This window comes from Equus przewalskii, chromosome 25, assembly GCF_037783145.1.
Source record: "Equus przewalskii isolate Varuska chromosome 25, EquPr2, whole genome shotgun sequence".
Classification (NCBI taxonomy): Eukaryota; Metazoa; Chordata; class Mammalia; order Perissodactyla; family Equidae; genus Equus; species Equus przewalskii.
In genome coordinates this window covers 12515001-12537735 of record NC_091855.1, presented here as the reverse complement: position 1 = coordinate 12537735, position 22735 = coordinate 12515001, and the positions used below count along the sequence as shown (strand labels likewise).

General features: G+C 36.8%; 1 protein-coding gene and 1 long non-coding RNA gene across 48 annotated transcripts in view; both read right to left on the bottom strand.

Annotated features, from left to right (window-relative positions):
• Positions 1–22735, bottom strand: part of GPHN (gephyrin) — a 564043-nt gene that overhangs the window by 526713 nt on the left and 14595 nt on the right. The gene's annotated exons all lie outside the window — the stretch shown is intronic.
• LOC139079379 (uncharacterized) lies at positions 9814–16969 on the bottom strand. Its single transcript, XR_011532968.1, has 2 exons — positions 10840–16969; positions 9814–10092 (listed from the first exon to the last, which is right to left on the bottom strand). It is a non-coding gene; the product is annotated as an uncharacterized lncRNA (long non-coding RNA).

Sequence of the window (22735 nt, the reverse complement as noted above, 5' to 3'; positions counted from 1 at the left end):
GATTTTTGATGACAGTCTTGTTTAAACATACTTAAATCACAGAATCCAGCGGATTCAGAAGGAAACAGAGATAAGCCGACAGTGAGACTTCAACTACCTTTCCTGTAATTTAATACTTTGGTCTTATTGATGAGAAAACCCGGAAGCTTGGAGAATTTAATCATATACTGCCTTCAACAACTATGTCGGTATGTTCCACCTTATGATTTAATGTAAAGAATGTATCTTCCTTCACTCAGAATATTTCCCTTAGAAATTATAATTCTGCCAACGACTAAACAGAATTCCTAAAGATATGATTTACATAAGTAGTCATACTATTTATAAGTGCCAAGTATCTCAGTCATTGTTCACTTAAATCAGTGATGACTTGTCTTTTATTTTAAAGTAATTAATTTAAAGTAATTAATTAAAGTAGTAATTACAAGGTGCTTTGCATTAAACTATCATTTTATCATTATATTCTCAACAAAGCTTGGGAAAACATTTTAATACCTTAGTACTCATTAAACATTATCAGATTGTCTTTTTAATTAGGACATATAACAAATGCAGTAGAAGCCTTTGTATATTCTAACACCCAAAGATACTATGACAATTGCCACGAAGAAACAGCAATTTAGAATGGTAATGAAATAAAACATATGACAATATAAAGTACTTCTGTAAATCTTCGATGAATTCAATGTTAAATGTTCAATATATTTAATATAAAATTATATAAACAGACTTTTTAAACTGGTTTTTAAGTGCAGGTATTTATAATTTGGGGATCAAAAGTTACGCTTACACTAATCTCTCAAAATCAGTTGATCTGAATATAATCTAGATTCATTTGATTTTCTAGATCAGAATACAAACCTAAAAAGGAATATCTAGTAGGATTATTTAGATATTTCCAATTACATCCTTCCATTTCCATTCCCGTAGTTCTTTGCAATCTCTTCATATAAAAAATTCTGACTTCAAGAATATTCTGCCTGAACTTCCTATCAAGATGGCATAGTGAGTTTATACTTAGACTTATCCCATCAGCTCTGAACACATGGTAATGACAGATAAAAGAGAAAAGAAGAAAATTAGGGGGGAAAAAAGATATTTAACTAGGCTTTAAAAAAACAAAACAATACAACAACTCAATTGAAATATGGGGAAAAGACTTGAACAGACATTTCACCAAGTAGAATATATGGATGGCAAATAAGAACATGTAAAGATGTACATTAGCCAATAAAGAAATGCAAATCACAAGAAGATACCAGTACACAACCATCAGAATGACAAAAGTAAAAAATATGACAATAACAAGTGCTAGTGAGGATGCAGAGCAACTAGAACTCTCGTACATTGTTGGAGGAATACAAAATGGCACAGCCACTCAGGAAAAGAGCCTGGTAGTCTCTTAAAATGTTAAACATAAACTTACCAGAGGACCCAGTAAGCCCACTCCTAGGTATTTACCCTGGAGAAATGAAAACGTATGTTCACACAAAAACCTGTACATGAATGTTTATAGCAGCTCTGTTCAAAATTTCCAAAAAAAAAAGCACCCAAATGTCCTTCAACTGGTGAATGAATAAACAATCTATGGTACATCTGTGCAATGGAATACTACTCAGCAATAAAAAGGAATGAACTATTGAAACCTGCAACAATTCAGATGAATCTCAAAGACATTACGCAGAATGAAATAAACCAGTCTCACAAAAGGTTAAATACTGTATGATTCCATTGATATGACATTCTTGAAAAAATAAAACTACAGTGTCAAAAAACTGTCCAGAAGTCCAGTGTCCAGAAGTTATAGGTGGGGGAGGGGTGTGAGTAAAATGAGATAGCCCACATGGGAGGTTTTTGGTGTAATGAAATTTTTCTGTATCCTGACTGTGGCATTGGTTATGTGAATCTATGTACGTGTTAAAATTCATAGAACTGTACAAAAAAGTTAACATTAATTTAAAAAATAAAATAAATATATACGCACATATACGTATATATGAATATGTATGTGTATATGTATATTCCTCCTACTCCTAGCCCCTGGTCCAAAAATAAAATAAAAATGCAATACGCAGCAGAGCTAAAGCTACAGACCTATTGAGTTCCTTTGTACAGAAGAAGGCCAGATAATCAGTCAGTTTCCGTAGGGTAATAGGAACGAAAGTTCTCTAGCTCTAGCAAAGACCACAGCTAGACTCACTGCTTGAATTTACACCTCAAACTACCACATCACAATGCTAGCCTCTGGAAATAAGGCTGGTGCAAAAAATAAAACTACTGTCAAATTACTACTAGTACTAAGGCTTTACACCTTAAAGAATGAGAAGTAGCCATAAAGATAGGTGACAAACAAGGAAAGAATAGTATCACTGAAAGAGTTAAGGAAAAATTGGTTGATCAGCAGATCAAATCCCTGCAGACAATTTAAATTAAGTAGATGAATATGAAAAAATGAAAAGGAAATCTCTAGTGCCAGAAGCAAAAATGAAACTCAAACCCATAGCAGTAAGTAGTAATCATACTCAGCAGCCCCTCTAGGCACAAAGTCCACACATATATCTTAAGGGCTATAGTTCTATGCCTAATCCCAAAGGAACGGCAGCTGGAGAACAGCTGGCACTGGCCTTCTTGCACAAAGGCAAAAGTCAGAAACAAGTTACCCCTTTAAAGAAGAAGAATTAGAAAAACATTGGTCATTCTGTTCCTTTAACAGACAGTTTAAACATTTTAAAGAATATTTTGTTTATGATTTCTATACCTATATTTTTATTTATGATTTCTAAAAGATTAATTTACAGCTTAATGTCTTCGGATAAACTTTTTTAGGTTTTTATCTTTTGTTATCAGGATAGTTCTTGCTTCATAAAATGAACTCCATAGCTCCCTTCATTTGTTCTGTGTGTCTGAGTACAGAGTGAATTATGCAATACTGGAGAATTTAAAGAAACCTACCTGCAAAGCCTTATAAGACTAGAATAGTGGTTTTCAAACCCAACTGCATATTCGAATTACCTGGAGAGTTTCTAAAAATCCTCAATCTCAGGCTACATCCTTGATAAATGAAATCAGAATCTCTGCATTGGGACCCACAGATCAGCATTTTTAAATGCAAAATAAAATGAAAGACTCATGGTTTAAAAAAAAAAAAGAAAAAGAAAAACATTGGTCATTGGCCCTCAGACAGGTCATGGAAGCCAGTGACTCACCTGTGGGTAGAAAAAGAGACAAGCTTAAAATTAGTCAGAGATGGAACACAGACTCAAGGGAGAGTTTTGACAAGAGAGGAAAGACAAGTATGTGTATCTATTATCTTTTGCTATATAACAAACCACTCTAAAACTTAGTGGCTTAAAAAATAATCATTTATTTAGCTCATAATACTGTGAGTCAACTGGACAGATAAGTAAAAATTACAGGAAAAGCTACCCAGATCAGCTAATCTCTGCTGGGCTTGCTTATACATCAAACGGTATGTCAGCTGGTGCCAGTGTGATGGCCTCACTGACACATCTGTCAGTGGAGAGGCTGTCAGCTTGGGCAACGGTGGTGACTGGACCAAATGTGTACACCTCATCATGCTAGAAGCTAATAACCCAGGCTTCTATACACAGCAGGAGTGGAGAGGCTCCAATAAGCAGCAACAGAGGAAATGACGAGACCTCAAGATCTAGGTTCAGGACTTCCAAAACAGCCCTCACCCATACTCCATTAGTCAAAGCAAGTAACAAGACAAGCGCAGATTCAAGGGGTGAGATAACAGGCCCTATATTACAATGGGAGGAGACGCAAAAAACTGCTGCCATTTCTGCAATTTACCACAGCATGTTTAATAAAGAAAAGATACAGAAGAGAAAAGAGGCAGCTTACTTAAAGTGAAGCCAAAGAGGTGATGGTCATTGGAACATAAAGTGAAGCTGACAGAAGGCAGAGAACAACTGTAAACTAGGTACCAAACAACAACCAAAGAAACTTGGAAGCTGAGATATGATGAAGATTTCTTTAAAAGAGAAGGGCCATGGAAATGGCATATCATCTATTCTTACTTCTGAAACAATCACCATAAAAAAGCCTAAATGGGGCTGCCTAAACTTCCATTTTAAAAATAAAACCTGGCTTTTTGTAGCTAAATTAACATAACTCAATCAAAGACTTCACAAAATGCTACCAAAGTTGACTGGACGACTTATTAATGTTAGCATGATTGGAAATATCTTAGCATAATTCTGCATGAATAAATTTTTTCAATAATATTTCTTTTACATCAATTTAAATTGAAATCGACTTGTTTTAGAAAAGACAGGTGAGTAACTTCAGCAGATTCACCAGAAAGAAGATATTTCAATGCCATTTTCCTTTCAATTTCAGTTATACCAAAACATTTAAAATTGCTATCACTTGGTCGTAAATAAGCCAAAAATCACAAAGTAACAGCCTTATATTATCTGAATATAGTAACTTAAAAACTAGATACCTGAAATATATACAAACAAGGGTTCACTTTGATAATTCTATTAAGTAGATATCACTGAAAATGAGATTTTGAAATATCTTTTTTAAATTCCCTCACTCAAAAACAGTAATTTCATTCAAAGCACTAACTATATTATCTTTAAGCCCTTTATCTCAATGAAATAAAGTTGTAGTGTAATACAATAAAGTTGTGGCATAATACAATATAGTGGGTTAAGAATATGGACAATCCAGACTACTCAGGTTGAGATTCTAGCTCCATCAGTAAGCTATGTAACTTAGATAAATCACTTCACTTCTCTGTGCCTCAATATCCTCACATGTAAAATTAGGATAATAGGCCATATTATCTCATCAGGTTATGATTAATTTTAACTGAGTTAATACATGTAGAGTGCTCAGTACAGAGCTTGATATATACTAAACATGATAATAAGGGTTAACTACGATTGTTATTAGATTTTTTCTCCTCTTATATAGAAAAGGTCCTGGATTGAGGGTTAAACTCTAATTCTGCCACTAGTTACATCTTTGAGCAATTTACTGGACTTCTCTGAGCTCCTCCATTTCCTCACCTGTAAAAAAGGATGGACTCCAACATCACATTCAGTTTGAGAAACTCTGATTACATTATTGTTTATAAGGAGAAAATTCACAGCTATTTCTCTCTTCTCATTAAATTAGGAGCTCATATCATCTCTTTCCCGTGCTCATTCTGAAATTATTTCTCTCAATTTCTCATTCTGTTCATTCATTTTAATATTTACTAATTTTCTTCATATTCATCAGCCCCATTTTTTCTTATTTGTCTCTGGTGACATTTTCCTAGGGGCTTGATACAACTGTATTCTTACTTGCCTCTACTCAGTCATACCATTTCCAATAATCTCAGTCCAGTTAAGGTCTGCCACCCTACCATGGAATAATAACACCAACAACACGATGTTTTTTATAGCATTTTTACATTCATTCTCCCATTTAAGTCTCATAATCACCACCCTGAAACAAATTATTAGGCTCAGAGAAAGAATGTGATTTGACCTATAACATGCAGAGCCAGAACATAAACCTAGGATAAATGCCTCCAGATATTTTTTGTGTCATTCCTCATTGTTTCCTTGTCCTACTAGAATAAGCATGAAATTAGTTATCAAGAGGACCTAATTTTGAGCCCCAACTCTGGTACCTACTGTTTGATCTTGTACTGGATATATTACCACTCCGAACCTCAGTTTCCCCATTTATAATACTGGAATAATAAGAAATTTTGTAAGAATAAAACCAAAAAAATGCTTTATAAAATCTAAGGAGCTATACTGTTTACAACATCTTGTTCTTGTGACAACCTCTCTCTTTCTGATTCACTACATAACTACATTTTCTCCCCTTGATCCATGTAACATAGGATTATAATAGCTTTTACTCACTGTTCTGAATTAAACCCCTATTTCTCAGACTCTTGTTTCTTTTAATCCATAGAAAAGATCTTCCATGTTTGGAAAGATCTATTCCACTGCACAGAGGAAATAAGGGCATTCAAAAATTTGCTGAGCATCAACTACATGGCAGGAACTATGAACCGGAAAATAATATATCAAGAGAAAGAAAAGAAGAGTCTTACTAAAATGGGAGAAAGATCATTAAAAGTAGAAGTCTGGAGGCAGGCCCCGTGGCCAAGTGGTTAATTTTGCAGGCTCCGCTTCAGCAGCCCGGGATTTCACCAGTTCGGATCCTGGGCGCAGACATGGCAAGGCTCATCAGGCCATGCTGAGGCAGCGTCCCACACAGCACAACCAGAGGCACTCACAACTAGAATATACAACTATGTACTGGGGGGCTTTGGGGAGAAGAAGAAAGGGAAAAAAAAGATTGGCAATAGTTGTTAGCTCAGGTGCCAATCTTTAAAAAAAAAAAAAAGTAGAAGTCTGGTCAATTTTTCATCCAACTATAAGAAGCTGAGAGATCTCTTTTTCCTCCTGTTTCTTTCTACTCCTTTAATTCTAACTCCTTCCACCTCCTCTGTTAGAGGAAGAAAGCTAAAAGAAGGCTGAGGAAAAGCTGGGTTCAGTTGCAAAGGCTACACCAGGGAGAATGGGATAAAATATGGTATCTAGACGTCTATAGCACTCCTAACACTTCCAGATACCCGACATGAAGCATCAGTAATTAACAAACAGGGGAAGAAAGAGACTAAAATTACTAAGGATGTATAACTTGCTGGTTATCGTTTGAGGTTAATACAAGTACATTATCACATTTAACATCTAGATAATCTTGGGAAGCAGGCATTCTTCTTTCACTCAACCATTATTTACTAGGCACCTATCATGTGCTAGGCACTGTTTCAGGTACTTGGAATACATAAGTAAACTAAACAAACAGATGAAGATCCTTGCCCTAGAGAAGCGTATTCTAACAAGAAGAGAAGGATAATAAAGAATTAACTCAATAGGTAAATTATGAAATATGTTAATGGCAATAAATGCTATAGAAGAATATAGAGCAGGTAAGGGGGATTGGGGTATACAGGGGAGGAGTGTGTGTGAAAAAGATGGGAGGTCACAATTTTAATTACAGTGGTTTGAGAAGGTGACATCTAAGAAAGTTGGTTGTGTGGTTCCTAGGAGCCACTGGAGAGTTCTGAGTAAAGAAGTGAAATATTTTACTTACTTTTTGAAGTGAAGAACAGACATAAGAGGGCAGCTGAGAGACAAGGTTACTGCAATAATTCAGATGAGAGACACTAGAGGTTTAGACCTGGGTGGGAGCAGTGGAGGTAGTGAGAAATGGACATATTTTGAATATATTTTCACATTTTGAAAGTAGGGCTTGACAAAAGTTTGATTACAAATTGGTTGTGGGAGTAAGAAAGAAGAATCAAAAGTGTTTCCAACCAGAAAAACGTAGTAGACATTTCCTGAGCTGACAAATACTGTGGAAATAGCAAGTTTTCAGCAGGGAATCAGTAACTTGGTTTGATATATATTAATTATAAGATGTTAATTAGACATCCAAATGACAATGTCAAGTAAGAGATTTATGTGTGTGTGTGTGGTGTGTGTGTGTGTGTGTATATATATATATAACATATATATTTGACACATATATGTCCCTACTTTACAGATACATATATATGAGTCTGGAATTCAAAAGAGGGCTCTTAAATTGGATACAAACATAAATTTGGCAGTTGTCAGTATATAGTTGATGCTGAGAGCCAGAGTCATCCAGGGAGTGAGTGTAGATAGGGAAGAGAACTAAAGACAGATACTCCAACTTTTAAGAGACTGAGGAGAGAAGGAGGACAAGTGATACAGGAAGAAAGATTTTTTAAAAGTATAATTTCCTGGAAGCCAAGTGAAGAAGGTATATGTAAGAGGAAATGATCAACTGTATCAAATGCTGCTACTAAGTCAAGAGAGATGAGTATTGAGAAGTTACCTTGAGATTTAGCAATATAAAGGTCAATGGCAACCTTATCAAGAGCAATTTCGATCCAGTGATAATGGCAATAGCCGAACTGTACTGTATTTAAGAGCAAATAGGGAATGGAATTGGACACAGTGAGCATAGACAACTCTTTCAAGGAGTTTACTTTAAATGGGGAGCAAGCAAAGTCTTATAAGTAAGAGAAGCAGGGCCAAGTAAAAGATGTTTTAAAGACAGAAACAGCAATAGGTTTTATCTTCTTATGGAAGTGATGCAGCACTGAGAAAACTTTATGACATAGTGAGAGTGCAGAATTGCTGGAGCAAAGTCTTTAAGAAGGCATAAAGAAAGAAAATCTAATGTGCCATGGAGGAACTAGCTCTAGGAAGGTAGGATGTAATAGGTGAGAATACACAATATAGGGATAGGAGAGGTTGGTAGGTAGGTAGATGTGGTTAAGGAAGTCTATGCAAGTTCTCTTCTGATTGCTTTAATTTTTTTCAGTGAGGTAGGATGCAAAATCATCAGATGAGAACAAGATTGGGGATGAGATATTGCTGGGAAGTCTGATGAGAGAAAACATGAAATAAACCATCTAACAAAATAGAAAAACAAATGATCTAGGAACATATGGTATGAATGCCAGGTATTCTGGCAATGTTGAGGAGTCACCTGATGTCTGTGACCATGAATTTGAAGTAAAACTAGTCAGCACGATTTTGCATTTTCCTCTAGACACATACAGCTCCAAAGGTACAGTCTTGGATTTGAAGGAAGATTGGATTTAACCTAGATTATAGCTTTTCCTGGTGATCAGTGGTTAAGATTTGGCACTCTCGCCACCAAGGCCCAGGCTCATCTCCCCATCAGGGAACCACACTACCCATCTATCAGTTGTCATACTGTGGTGGCTGCATGTTGCTGTGATGCTGAAAGCTTTACCACTGGTTTTTCAAATACCAGGCAGGTCACCCCTGGTGGACAAGTTTCAGCAGAGCCTCCAGACTAAGACTAGGACGAAGGACCTGGCCACCCACTTTGGAAAAAATTGGTCAGGAAAATCCTACAAATAGTAGCGGAGCATTGTCTGATATAGTGCCAGAAGATGAGAGGATGGCACAAAAAGACTAGGCAGGGTTCCACTCTGCTCTACACAGGGTCACTAGGAGTTGGAATCGACTCAACAGCACTAACAACATAGTTCTTCCAAGTGAGTTTGACGAAATCAGAGTGAGACAAGAAAGTTAAGGGTGTATGCAATCCTTAGTTGAGGATGCATGCTACAGATAATGAAGGACCATGAAATTTAAGTTAGATAAAAGAGTAATTGATGACTCAAGAGACAAAGGGACAATTAGAAGATAGGATTAATAAGTCAATTATTATCTCTATTTTACAAATAAGACTTAAGTTGCCCAAATCACACAGCTTTTTAGTGACATAACTAGAATAGAATCTGAATCTAGATGTGTCTCATTCAAGCCACTCTTTCCATGGTACCAACAGCACCAAGCTGTCTTGAAAATTTGATTTTCATCGGGATGCCAACCTCCACTAGGTTGGACCTAAGGCAAAATTACAAGAGAGACAATTTTTCCCAGGCATCTTTTGCCTCCCTCTTCTTCCATGTCCAAATGCTAAGAGCCCTTCAGTGTCCAAAGTACCAATGAGTCTTGCCCTCCTCCTCCAATTAGCACAAAATTACTTTCTCTTTTCCCTAAAGATGGACCCTCTTCGTGAATATCTGAACCACTAAGAACTGGTCTGAATAGAAAAATATCTATAAATATAAATGAATAAATAAACTTAACCCTCTTCATAGGTATTCTCATTCTAACAAGGAGTCTGCTTACCCCACTTTTTTCTTTTTTTTTTAAAGACTAGCACCTGAGCTAACATCTGTTACCAATCTTGTTTTTCTTCTTTTTCTTCTTCTTCTTCTTCTTCTGCTGCTTCTTCTTCTTCCCAAAGCCCCCCAGTACATAGTTGCATATTCGAGTTGTAGGTCCTTCTGGTTCTGCTATGTGGGATGCCGCCTCAGCGTGGCTTGATGAGAGGTGCCATGTTCACATCCAGGATCCAAACTGGCAAAACCCTGCGCCGTGCAGAATTAACCACTCAGCCACAGGGCCAGCCCCTGGTTACTCCACTTTTAAACCCCACTGTGAAATATATTAGGTAAAAATAAATGAGCTGGAGAAGGACCGCTTAACTGAACAAGGTAGCCTTATCTTTCCGCGGATCCCTAAGACGAGGGCTAACGAGAGGACCAAAGAAGGTGAGAGTAGACCTTTACACCAGGCGGAACCTTCTTAGGTATCATGGCACCTTTCTGCAGTTGTGGATATCTGCCTGCCCTTGTGCAACCACCAAGGACAGGTAACAGACCAGGCTGCCACAGAGCGGAACTTTCCCTAGTCTCAGCTTGGGATCAAACTGGAAGGACACAGGCATGACTAGCACTGACATACAATGGGGAATGAACCAGCACTGACAAGACAATTCATGTGGTGAGGGCTTCTGCGCTCTGAGGGAAGTAAGCCTTCGCTGGTGAGGGGACACTGCCACGAGCCCCCTCTTGCTCCTCTGACTGGATTCAAACTGCATTGAGAACCAGGGAAGAACTGATGGCTGCCTCAGCTTCATCTCTGAAATTCATCCCAATCATTTCTCACCATCTCTACTCTAGGCTCAACCTTGCCACCTAACTGCTCTCCCCAAGGTGTGCCTTCCTGAGGCTCAGAGTCAATTCTCTACATACCTTTAGCAAAACTGACCAGAGTCAACTCTCCACATAGTGGTTAGGTTGACCTTTTCAAAACATATGTCATATCCTTTCACATCTTGAAGCATATCTTCCAAAGACATCCATCGCCTTTGGCATAAAATCCTGACGACTCATCATGGCCAAGGTGTCCTGGATCCTGACTACTTCTCCACCTAATTTTTTGTTCTTGACTTTTATTTTTTTCTAGTACTCTCTCCTTAAAAAACATATCCTTGGGGTCGACTCAGTGGCCGAGTGGTTAAGTTCGCGCGCTCCGGTGCGGCGGCCCAGGATTCGGATCCTGGGTGCGGACATGGCACTGCTCGTCAGGCCACGTTGAGGCGGCGTCCCACATCCCACAACTAGAAGGACGTGCAACTAAGATATACAACTGTGTACAGGGAGGGTCTGGGGAGATTAAAAAGCAGAAAAAAAAAACATATCCTTTACAAAATCCCACAATTCTGATTTTTATCTTCTCTCAGAGAATGAGAAAGTGATGATACTACATGCCATGGATCAAACCCAAACTTGTGTTAAAGAGATTTTATATTTAGAAATGTAAATTGGACATTATAGTAAGTCCAGAACCACCTGGCAAAATAACTAAATGTAGCCAGTTTGAGGGCTCTTCTGTTATTAAATAGTTGAAAAAACAATGGTCTCATTTACAATTTATGTCAAGACTACTATTTTTAAAGAAAGCATCAAGTTAGCACAATAAGGTTCAATCTCAAATATATACCAAAGTATTATCACTGGTGATCTTGGTGTGCAGAAGGTAGAATTCTACTATAAATAATATACATCTCTGTATTTAATTTATTTTCAGTTAGCATGTGTGGCAAACTTTAGTACGATTTTCAATTATTCACTCCACCTTCCCTCAAAAGGATAATCACGTCCACCTGTTCCTATGTAACTTCTAGCACTCTGGTAGGAGTAAACACCTCTGCCCCAGTGACTTTGGTTTTGGCCACTGATTTGCTTTGGTAAATGACATATAAACAAACATCCAAGCAGTGTGTATTTCTGCCAAATCTCTTTCTTTTTTCCCTGTTATAAGAACAATGTGGCCCAAATAGGAGTTGTTCTCCAGCCTAGATCTGAGACTATGAAGATACCTGAAGCAAGACCAGAGCCACTGCCAACCTTCAGCTAACAGGTATCAAGAGCAAAAAACAAACCTTCGTTGGGGCTGGCCGGGTGGCACAGCAGTTAAGTTTGCATGTTCCGCTTCGGCGGCCCAGGGTGCACTGGTTCAGATCCCAGGTACGGACATGGCACTGCCTGTCAAGCCATGCCATGGCAGGCATCCCACATATAAAGTAGAGGAAGATGGGCACAGACGTTAGCTCAGGGCCAGTCTTCCTCAGCAAAAAGAGGAGGACTGGCAGCAGATGTTAGCTCAGGGCTAATCTTCCTCAAAAAAAAAATTAAATTAAGTTAAAAAACACAAACCTTTGTTGTTGTAAACCAATGAAATATTGGGGTCATTTGTTATGCAGCATAACTCAGCAAAAGTTAATACAGCATGTATTACTTTTACAATCAGAAAACAAGCAGATTTCACTGCTTCAACCTTTAAGGACAGCAGTTATTATAATACCTCAACAACAACTAGGGAGAAAAATGAATGAATTGCAATCATTCTTTTTTTAAGTATAGCTAACATCTGTTGCCAATCTTCCTCTTTTTATTTTTTTCTCCCCAAAGCCCCAGTACATAGTTGTATGTCCTAGTTGTAGGTCATTCTAGTTCTTCTATGTGGGATGCCACCACAGCATGACTTGACGAGTGGTGCATAGGTCCATGCCCAGGATCCAAACCAGTGAACCCAGGCCGCCAAAGTGGAACGCACAAACTTAACCACTCAGCCATGGGGCCGGCCCCTGCAATCACATTTTTAAGACATCAGAGAGCTTATGAAGTAACAAGAAGTAGGTAAACTGAAATTCCAGAAAGAGAACAGCCCCTCCTAGGTAAGCTGACAAGCACCTGCTATTTGATTCCTAGGAGCATTCAAAGAATCTGGGCATAGACTGAGAATTGAGATTGGCCCTAGCAGAAAGGTTAATAAAAACTGAAAGCAACAGAGCTCTTTAGTGTGATGGACTAAAAACAAGAAAGCCCAAAATGTAAGGCTAAAAGGAACATCTGCTGAATTTTACAGTGATGTAGGAGGCTGGGAGAACGAGCTAGAATGGCAGACTGAAATCTCCCTCAGTCTTACGTCTTAAGAAAAAACTTGCTGGAAAAGGAGGAATAACCACAAACAATACATGACAGGTGTCCAATATGTGCCTGAACTTGAAACAATGTGAAGCAAGAGATCACGGGCCAACCTCAAAACCTCCAAAGAACAGAACTGAATCTCCTGTAGTCTTTCAGGACTGTGGAGAAGAAATCTGACAGCCTCCCAATCAAAAACCTAGAAGGTCAAGGTTGACAAATGAAAGACGACTAAATCTTACTAAAACTGCAATCCAGACTGACCCTAATTAAATCCAGTTCAATTCCTAATTAAATTGAGGTGTCAGTATCTCACCCAATTGGCCTAACAGTTGAAAATGGAAACCATCTCTGGAGGAAGATATCCTCTTCAGCCTCTATATAGTTAAATTATATACAATGTTCCATATATAATTAAAAATTTGAACTTCTATTAATATAATCACTCTTCCTTTTCATCAATATTTTCATGGTATATTTTTTCCTTCCTTCACAGAATATGTGAAGAGACAAGAAAATATGACCTGTAATCAAAACAAAAAGCAGAAAACAGAAACAAAGCCAAAGATGATGCAAATAGTGAAGTAAGCAAAGACTTTAAAATAGCAACTATGTTCATGAAAAGAGGGAAAAGAGTAAATAAAATTTATGAAAGGATGGAGAGAGTCAACAAAATGACAACCTATTAAAAAACAATCAACCAGACTTCCTAGAACTGGAAGAACAAGATATTTGAAATTAAATTCACTAGGTGGATTTAATATTAGGCTGAACAGAGCAAAAGAGAGAAAGAGTAAGCTTAAAAAATAAGTCAATAGAAAATACCCAACTGACCCACAGAGAGAAAAGAGTAGAGAGAACAAACACACGAGACATATGGGATACAGCCAAAACATCTAACAAGGCTGAGGAGAGAGGAGACAGATTAGGGTAGAAGCAATATTTAAAAATATAAAAGTCAAATTTTTTCCAAAATTTGAATTTTAATATCAACCCAGCAAACCCCAAACAGGATAAATGCAAAGAAAATCATGCTTGGAAACCACACAGTCAAACTGTTATTAACTAAAAACAAAGAGAAAATCTTGGAAGCAGTCAAGAAATATACATTTCCTTTAAAAGAACAACAATAAGACCAAAGGCTGACTTTTCAACAAAAATTACAAGCCAGAAAAGAAGGGAATGATATATTTGTAGCATTGAAAGAATAAAAGATGCCAACCTAGCACACTGTACCAGGAAAATTTCCTTCAAAAAAAGAACAAAGTCAAAATAAAAACATTTACAGACAAACAAAAGCTAAGAAAATCTGCCTCTAACAGATCAGCTCTACAAGAAATATTACAGGAATTTTCTTAGGTCAAAGGAAAATTATCTCAGAAGTTAGTAAAGAACTGCAGAAATTAATGAAGAGTGCTAGAAAGGGTATATACATAAATAAATAATAATATTGATTGTTTACCAAAAAAACCAATAATGTCTATGTGGTTTATAACACATGTTGAAGTAAAACATATGAAAAGTAGCACAAAGGGCAGGAGGGAGTAAGTGAAGTTACACTGTCTTAGGTTTTCCATGTTTGGGAAGTGGTAAAAGTACCAATTTTAGATACACTAATAAATCACAGATGCTTACTAAAATCTCTAGGTTTACTAAAAAAATTTATAGAAGAATGTATGACTGAAAAGCTAATTAGTATAAATTAGAAGACTTGACAAATCAAAACTGAGGCAGGTAAGGAGGAATAAAAAAAATAAAGAATAGATGGCATAGACAGAAAAGACGTAACGAGGGGCCGGCCCGGTGGTGCAGTGGTTAAGTGCACACATTCCGCTTCTCAGCAGCCCAGGGTTCACCAGTTTGGATCCTGGGTGCAAACATGGCACCGCTTGGCAGGCCATGCTGTGGTAGGCATCCCACATATAAAGTAGAGGAAGATGGGCATGGATGCTAGCTCAGGGCCAGGCTTCCTCAGCAAAAAGAGGAGGACTGGCAGTAGTTAGCTCAGGGCTAATCTTCCTCAAAAAGAAACGAAAAGAAAAGAAAAGAAAAGAAGTAATGAGATGACAGATTTCTATCCAACTATATTAGTAGTTACATTAAACGTAAACAGAATAAACATTCCAACTAAAACACAAAGACTGTCAAACTGGATCAAACAAACATGACCCAATAATATGCTATTTCCAAAAGACAGACCTTAAATATAAGAATATAGATGGGTTAAAATAAAAGGAAGAAAAAAAAACTACAGAAATACTGATGAAAAGAAAGAGTGACTGTATTAATAGAAGTTCAAAGTAGACTTGGAGGCAAAAAATACTACTAAAGATAAAGAAGGACGTTTCATAACGACATAATGGTTCAACCATAAATTATAACAATCCTAAATTTTTATACACCTAATAAAAGGTCCAGAATACATAACAGAAACATTGAAAGAACTGAAAGAAAAAAGAGACAAATGTACAGTCAGAGTTGGTGATTTTAAGATTCCTCTGTCATAACTGATAAAAACAGAAAAAAAGGGGGCTGGCTTAGTGGCATAGTGGTTAAGTTCACACGCTTCACTTTGGCAGCCCGGGGTTCAGATCCTGGGCGCAGACCTATACACCACTCATCAAGCCATGCTGTGGCAGCATCCCATATACAAAATAGAGGAAGATGTGCACAGACGTTAGCTCAGGGCTAATCCTCCTCAGCAAAAAAGAGGAAGACTGGCAATGGATGTTAGCTCAGGACCAATCTTCCTCACAAAAAAAAAAAAATCATTAAAAGATTTGAACGTGATTAACCGATCAGACCTTGACACACAACATCAACAAGGTGCAGAATAAACACTCTTTTCTAATACAAATGAAATGTACCAATCCAACACAAACTCCTTCAGAGAATAAAAAGGAGAGACAGAGAAGACTTCCCAATAGTGTTTATGACACCAGCAAACCTTGATACCAAAAACCGACAAAAATTTTACAAAAAAGGAAAATTACAGGCTAATTTGTCTCATGAATAGATGCAAGATCCTAAACAAAATATTAACAAATTGAATCCAGTGATACAATACATCATGACAATGTGAGATTTATCCTAGGAGTGCAAGATTAGTTTAACATTGAAATCAATCAGTATAATTCACCATATTACAAAATTAAGGACACAAACCATACAATTTAACTCAATAAAAACAGAAAAACCATTTGATAAAATTTAACAGGCATTAATGATTTACAAAATTCTCAGAAAACTAGGAATAGATGGGAAATTCTTTAATCTGTAAAGAGTACTTATAAAAACCTACAGCTAACATAATAATTAATGGTGAAATATTGAACATTTTTCCCCTAAGTTCATAAATAAGACTATCACTATTTCTATTAAACACTGTTCTGGAAGTCTATGCTATTCCAATAAGGAAATACAAAGAAAAAAGTATAAAGACTGAAAAGGAATAAGTAATATCATTATGCTCAGATGATATGGTTGTATACGTAGGAAATAGAAAAGAATCTACAAACTATTAAATATTAAAAATAAGCTAATTTAACAAGGTTGCTGTTAATAAAACGAAAATACAAAATCAATTGTATTTCTGTGTATTAATATGAAACTGGAAAATGAAATTTAAATAAACAATACCATTTACAAGAGCATTTTTAAAATATCAAATACCTAACCATAAAACTAACAAAAGATGTGCAACACCTCCACACTGAACACCATAAACCACTGCTGAAAGAATCTATGTTCATAAAATGGAAGACTATATTCTTAAGGTGCCAAATCTCTTCAAAGTGCTCTACGGCTTCAATGCAATCTCAATCATAATACCAACAAATTGTTTTTATTGTAATCTGATTCTAAAAGTATATCACAATACAAACGATGCAGCATAGCTGCCCTCCAAAAACAAAGTTGAAAATGAAAAAAAATCTGGAAAACTTAGACTACCAGATACCAAGACTTAGTATGTAAAGCTAAAGTCATTAAGACAGGGTAATATTAGTGCAAGCATAGACAAACAGACCAGTGGAACAGAATATAAACTCTAGAAACAGATTCATCTGATTTATATCAAAGGGAAAAAGATGTTTTTTTCAAAATATGGTGCTGGATCAACTGGATATCCATATGTTTAAAAAAATTCTTGATCTCTACCTTACATCACTCACACAAATTAACCTGGAATGCACCATACAACTTTAAGTAAAAGAGAAAGCAATAAAGCTTCTAGAAGAAAATTTTGGAGAATATTTTCATGATCCTGCAAGTAGGCAAAGATTTACTAAACAAGACACATACACACAAAAAAAAAATTTAATAAACTTTCATTAATAATAAGAATTTTTATTTATTAAAAGACACCAAGACAGTTTAAAGATGGCCACAGACTGGGAGATGATATTTGCCATACACATAATACAAAGTTCTCATATTCAGAATTATAAAGAATTCCTACAAATCCATAAGACAAAGACAGCCCCATTAAAAAATAAATAAAAAATTAATATATTAAAAGGTGCTCAACTCATTACTCATCTGGGAAACGTAAATTAGAAGCCACTACACACTGACAAGACTGGCTAAAATTAAAAAGGCTAATATTACCAAATTTTAACAAGAATGCAGAGCAACTAAAACTCTCTTCCATTGCTGGTAGGGATAGAAAATGGTACAACCTTTTTGGAAAACAACCACCCAGCAATTCTACACCTAGAAATGACACAATACAGTCATCAAAAGACATATATGAGTATATTCATAACAGCTTTATTCAAATAGTAAACAACTAGAAGGAATTCAAATGTCCATTAACAGAAGAATAACAATCCACTCACTCAATAGAATACCACATAGTAATAAAAAGAATGAACAATTGCTACACAAAACAACACGGATGAAAATCATAGACATACCAATGAATGACAGAAGTCATTCCATTCATATAAAGTTTAAGAACAGGCAAAATTAACCTTTGAAGATAAAAATGAAAATAGTGATTCCTTGAGGGTGCCAGGGGAAGTAGATATTGACTAGTAAAAGGAATCAAGGAAGATTCTGGGGTGCTGGAAATGTTCTACATCTTGATCTGGGTTGTAATTACAAGGGTCTATACATATGAAAAATTCATCATGCTGTACAATTAACATTTGTGCATTTTACTGCATGCGTGTTACAACTCAAATTTTAAAACTGTTATAGCAGGTAATTCAAGGGACAAATCTTACTACAGAGGATACACTGTATAATTTTTTTAAAAACCCAAGACTAGGAATAAGCTGGCCTGAGTTTCAACTCTTATCATTTAGATGTGCAACCTTAAATAAGTCATTTAACTGGGTCTTAGTTTCTTTACCTGCTAAAGTGGCTTAGTACAGATAATCCTTAAAATTCTTTCTATATCCAAAAATCTGAGTCTTTAAGATAAACTGCTTAATTTAAAAAATCGAATTCTCAAATTTCAAACTATCATATAAGTCACCTAAGGCCTGAATGCAGCAAAACTAAGTTAGCTCTTCTAAGTGTAATTGAAGGAAGTTAAAATCAGGTAAGTGCATGCTGCTGTTTATCCTGAAGTCCCTATACCTATGTTTAAGCTCATCTACTTTAGCCTAGACATTGTGGCGCCTTTAGCTGCCAAGAAACCTGACAGCCAGATTACCTTTCCTTGCTTTTTTAAGGATGGGTTATTCATTCTTCCAAGCACCATCCTTCCTACAACCATTGAGCCAAAATGAATTGTTCCTTCCTCTGTGCACCCACAGTAGGTTGCTTGTACTTCTATTATAGCTCTTATTTCATTCTGTATTATAGTTATTTCCTTTCGTGTATGCAAGTGGGCCCTTTCCAGAGGGATATACCCACTCAGCCAGCCAAATCAGCCAATCAATCCTGGAAATCAATGAGTAACAGCACAGTAAGATCACCTTCTATGTTAATGGTGGCAAAGTGAAATAGTAGATATGAAACGCTGCTGCCCTCTGCTCAAAGCAAGAGATTACAATGAATATTCAAGATACTGAACTAATTCCAGTCCTTACTTTAGCCTACTCTCTAGTAGAACAATGAAATAGCCAAAGGTAGGTAAGTGAAGAAAGAAGTAAATCGGGCCTGTAATGGGGAAAAAATTATTTAATAAAATAATTTACAAATTATTTTATGTCAATATATAGACAGAGAGGAGGCAAGTGAACTTGGGGTTTATACATTCAGCATCGCTTTTCTGTTAACTGACCCTGCTCCTGTCCACATGGTTAGTACAACATAACCACTATGCGCTGATCACAGATGATTAGTCTAGGACAAAGTTCTTCCTCAAAAATTTCAGAAACACAACTGCAAATATAAAGTCAGTCCTGGGGCCGGCCCCGTGGCCGAGTGGTTAAGTTCACGCACTCCGCTTCGGTGGCCCAGGGTTTCGCCAGTTCAGATCCTGGACGCAGACATGGCACTGCTCATCAGGCCACGCTGAGGTGGCATCCCACATGCCACAACTAGAATGACCTACAACTAAAATATGCAACTATGTACTGAGGGGCTTTCGGGAGAAAAAGAAGAAAAATTTTAAAAATAATAAATAAAAAGATGGGCAACAGTTATTAGCTCAGGTGTCAATCTTTAAAAGATCCACAACTAAAAAATATACAACTATGTACTGGGGGCTTTGGGGAGAAAAAGGAAAAAGAAAATCTTTAAAAATAAAAAAATAAAATAGTCCTTCTCTGAATGAAAGGGGGAGGTATAAACAATACAGGAGCTATCAATGGCACTCTTCTTCCCATTGTGGAAAAGGCAGATTTGTGGTAAGAGAAAATGAAGCTTACTTTCAGAATAAAGCAAAGCTGAGAAACAGTCCTTCAAACCCCAGGTCCAACATTCCTAAGGCCTCATTTTATATTTAGGTTTTGTGATATAGACACCCCATTATCCTTATAACAAATTTCCCCTTTAGTAAAGCTAGTTCAATTTGAATTATCACTTGCAACCAAAACAATCCTGTGACAGACTGTTACTTTGATGACTCCCAATTAACCATACTTCCTAGTACTCCCAGTCTCTTCTCACAATGACTCTGGGCTGGGCCTGTGATTATTCTGACCAATAGAATGGTAGAAACGAAGCTGTGCCAGTTTCAGGCCTAACCCTTAATTGGCCTGGCAGCTTTTGCTTCCTCCCTATCACAATGCTTGCTCTTGGAATACTTCTTGGAACCCAGCCATCACACTATGAGGCTAATGAATCAGCCATGAGGAGAAAGCCACTTGTAGGAGAATTAAAGCCCTGGACAAGAGTCAGAGCCAAGCCTCCAGATGACTGTAGCTATACCAGAACCCCAAGCAATGCTACCTAAAGCAGAACCACTGAGTTAAATCATAGAAATGTGAGAGACATTAAATAGTAGTTTTAAACCACTAAATTAAGTGATGGTTTATAATGCAAATTTTAGCTAATATAAAATTCAATTCATACACAGGTAACTTGGAATTATACTTTCCTAACATAGACCATGTCTTGGAACATGGATTGGCAAACCATGATCCTTGGGTCAACTCTGGCCCACCATCTGTTTTTGTAAATAAAGTTTTATCGGAACACAGTCATGCTTGTTCATTCACACATTGTCTATGGCTGCTTTCATGCTACAAGGGCAGAGCTGAGTAGATGCGACAAATATCATATAGCCCACAAAGCCTAAAACATTTACTATTTGACCCTTTACAGAAAAAGTTTGGTAAACCCTGTCATACAGTACTTGGCGAGTGTTTTAATACATAAGTGACTTAAAACATAAACCTACTTTACAACCAACTCCTTATATTTAAAGGACAACACTATAAATATTTAGTAGCTTTAGCCTACCACAATGCAAAGTACATCACATGGTACATACTCGCTACAGACTGCATCTTTGTGTGCTCCCAAAATTCATATGTTGAAACCTATTCCCCTAGCATGATGGTGTTTGGAGGCAGAGCCTTCAGGAGCTGACAAAGTTGTGAGGGATCCGCCCTAATGAATGGAATTAGTATCCTTGTAAAAGAGACCCAGAGAGTTCTGTCCCCACTTCAGCCATGTGAGGAGACAAAGAGATGGCAGCTGTCTATGAACCAGGAAGTGGGCCCTCACTGGACATCAAATCTGCTGGTACCTTGATCTTGGACTTCCCAGCCTCCAGCACTGCAAGAAATAAATTTTCGTGGTTTATAAGCCACTCAGTCTATGGTACTTGATTACAGCAACCCAAACAGACTACGACAATACTGAACTGGGTTGTGTTGTTTGTTAACAAGTCAAGCTATGGTCAGACTTATATATTAGTCACAGGCAGTAAAACAACAAAGTAATAAAATCAGATCCATAACTATTTAACTGCTTAAAAGTTCCCACTATGGGGGTAGGGGAGTCTCAATTTCAAGTTTCTCATTTATTAGATATACCCACTTCTGAATTCCAATAAGAATCAGAAAGGAATGAATGTTTCATTATGATGCATGATTGACAATTTAAAATTAATACCACTTCACAAGACCCATGTGCAGAAGAAAGTCGGAAAATCCAAGTCTAGTATTAACCTAAGTCAATGATTCTGAAAGTTTCCTACCAAAAATTATCTTTGGCAATGCTCTAAATTCTACAGATTTTCTTTTGGCATCTGATTATTTCATAAAGTATCTCTCCCCTTTTAAACGTAATATTCCTTTGCTTTATGCCCCAAGTCATTGTTTCTTCAACCCAAACACAATAAAGTCCAAGCCGTGGCTCCTTGTCCCCGGAGTTTACTATTTTCCTTATCTACCAAGGAAAAATCTCTCTTCTACAAATCAACAATTATCTATGTAAACAGTTTTATTTTGCTATCACTTTACCACCCTGCATTACTGCACAATTTGTATAACATTTAAAACTTATCCACTTTCATAACTATAGTACTCCATAACTATAATACTCACATACATGCATGTAGAGGCAGTTTTCTTCACGGATCTTAAACCTCTACCTCAAAAACCTAAATTCTTGTCCTTAGTTTCTACACTATAAATAGCATCTTCTGACTCTAACAGCCCAAAATTTAAGCTACAAAATAAGAATTTAGGTCAAGCAGAACCCCACTACAGTGATGATCACTAATGATGCTTCTAAACTAAGATAAAACAGTGGAAAAACAGCATGGGAATAAACCATGACTGAGTCAGATATCTAAAAGTTGTATTAGTTGCTTTCTGTTACCATGTTTATAAAGATAATTATCAAATTTATTATACTACACAAAAAAATCTAACGAGTACTTATTATGTGGGCACACATTAAACATTTACATTTATTTTCTCATTTATCACAACATTCTAAGGCAGGCATTAGTATTAGTCTCCATTTTACGGATGAGAAAACTGCAGTCTAGACAAGTAAAGTAACTTTAAAAACTTAACTTCAGGGGCCGGCCCCATGGTGGAGTGGTTAAGTTCGCGCACTCCACTTAGATGGCCCAGGGTTTCGTTGCTTCAAATCCTGGGCACGGACACAGCACCAAGCCACGCTGAGGCGGCGTCCCACATGCCACAACTAGAAGGACCCACAACTAAAAATATACAACTGGGTACCACGGGACTTTGGAGAGAAAAAGGAAAAATAAAATCTTAAAAAAAAAAATGTAACTTCACTTAAGTATAAACCCAGGCAGTCTAATCCAGAGCCCACCTACTCTTCTGAGTATCTGTATGAGCCTAGAACATAATATTGTTCATTAAAAGTATATGTCTTATTTTTACAATATTTTAAATACATTATTTTAAATATATAATGGCAAAATAATCAGAACTTTTTAGGGGGAACACTAAG